Genomic DNA, 2,275 nt, shown 5'->3' on the forward strand with positions numbered 1-2,275 from the left:
AAAAGAAGGAAAGGTAGGCTTTACATACCTGGATTGCGCCTTACGTTCGTCAAATCTCAATTCCCGTTTCGTCCAAAAACTGCAAATGGTCACTTTTACCAGTTACTATTCATGAAAGTTAACATTTTGATCTTTGGGTTATACTTGGCTACCGAAATTTCGGCAGCACTTCCCCTATAACTTTGACACCCCGAGAATTTAACTCGGCTCGGAATATTCAACAACAACCCACCAACAATCACCAACAACATCAACAATCACAATAAAAACATAATATGATACTATTAGTCTACTTTCCAATATAATGCCATAATTCTTTCAACACTTCCAAAACTTATATAGACTTATCAGAAATATTTCTCAATCAAGCACCACAGCCACCGTGGGCCGCTATGGCCACCTCGGCCGGTGGACAGCCTCCACCGGAGCATATTCCACCTAACCATTCACAGTATTTTTCCACTTTCCCATCCCTTAAACCTACCCACAATACCAGGACTGCATCAGTTCTTTCAAAATCAACAACCCAACCAACCAGTAGTACACAACCCCTAAACGTCCCTTTAGATATGCCCAACGGAAAAGATAAAGAATAGAATTATGCAAATCTTTTGAAGCCTCCAACAGCAGTACAAAATACACAACAGATTAATATCCCATCCAAGACTGTTATTTTTGTAGATGGTGAACCCCACATAACTTGGAATTCTAAGGAAATACACCAGATGATAATCAAAGAAGATTTACAATATGCAATCTTGGGCAAATTCTCTTATGATATCATAGACATAAAGAAACTAAGAGAAGTAATTCCAGTACAATGTGCAATCAAAGGGAATGCCACCATTGGCCTTATTGATGAAAGATACATTCTGATTAGATTTTCTCTCTTTGAAGATTATGTGAAGATGCTATCCACTCCAGCATATTACCTTAAAGTACATGAGAGATATTGTCAGATGAGACCATTAATTTGGGACCCATGGTTCAAACCAGAAGAAGAAACATCAGTGGCAATAGCTTGGATTAGCTTTCCAGACCTACCTCCAAATTTTTTTGCAAGAGAAGCTGTTTTCTCCATGGCAACTGCAGTAGGAAAGCCTTTGACAGTGGATTTGGCTACGGCAAATAGGACCAGGCCTAGCTGTGCAAAAGTGAAGGTGCAAATTGATTTATTAGCAACTCATCCTTATAGAATCAATATTGCAGAAGTAGATGAAAATACTGGAAAAAACAAATCAAAATGGATCAAGATAAATTATGACTATTTGCCAAAATATTGCAAACATTGCAAATTACAAGGGCATGGAGAAACTGAATGCAGAATTTTGAATCCAGAATTGCAAAAGAAACATAGAGAAGAGATGAAAGCTTTTCAAGCAGAGGAGTCCACAGTAGTACAACAGAAAAGGGAGAACAATAACAAAGGGTGGAATTATCACGGTAAGAAGGAATGGATGCAAAGGAGAAACAATAAATACATCAAGGATAAGTCAGGGGTTATTATTGCAGAAGTGGAAAAGGAACAACATGCAGTAGAAGGAATGAAAACAACCAATACATTTGTAGTTTTAGAAGAGAAGCATCAGGAAGACATAGCTAATACAGAAGAAAGGGAGGAAAGCAAAAGTGATGAAAGTGTTCCAGCAAACACAAATGAATGGATTGAGAGGGTTTTTCATTCTGATAAAAGGCAGCCAATAAGTTTATCCCTTAAGAGGTTAGAAGAAGGGGGAGATGAAAGCCATGAAGAAGATGATAGTAGCAGCCAGAAGAATATAGAAGAAGCAAAAGAAATAAATACATTACCTGACCAGCAAGCAGATATAAGGGAAAAGAAAAGCTCTATCATAGGAGAGAAAGCACCAGAAGATGAAAACCTGCAAGTAACAACAATAATGAGTGAATCATCACATGTTACCAATAAAGACAGGTTACAAGGTATAGAATTAAATGAAAAAAAAAGAGGTACCAATAGTTCTAATGGGGATCCACTATATAATATGGAGGACACTGGACAGAGCAAGGAGGATATACATGTACCTGTACAATATACAAGCCCAGTCAGCAGTGGTAAAAAGTCACAGCAAAATACGGAGGATGGGGATAGCAACTTAAATAAACAAGTAGACAGTCAGGGTAACATGATACAATGCAGTGATGGTAGAAATGATATGGATGGCCAATCACTCGAGCAGCACTATCAGTCATCATTAATACAAGGGGACATCTCACCAAAGTGTCTCAAAGGGGGAGGAAGAGGCAAAAAGAAGCA

The 2,275-nt window shown here is 38.2% G+C and overlaps 1 long non-coding RNA gene across 1 annotated transcript; it reads right to left on the reverse strand.

The window, feature by feature from the left end:
• Positions 1-648: 648 nt before the first annotated feature.
• LOC132638476 (uncharacterized) lies at positions 649-2,044 on the reverse strand. The gene is made up of 4 exons (XR_009581754.1): positions 1,973-2,044; positions 1,810-1,880; positions 1,045-1,144; positions 649-932 (listed from the first exon to the last, which is right to left on the reverse strand). It is a non-coding gene; the product is annotated as an uncharacterized LOC132638476 (long non-coding RNA).
• Positions 2,045-2,275: the final 231 nt, after the last annotated feature.

Source organism: Lycium barbarum, chromosome 4, assembly GCF_019175385.1.
Source record: "Lycium barbarum isolate Lr01 chromosome 4, ASM1917538v2, whole genome shotgun sequence".
Taxonomy (NCBI): Eukaryota; Viridiplantae; Streptophyta; class Magnoliopsida; order Solanales; family Solanaceae; genus Lycium; species Lycium barbarum.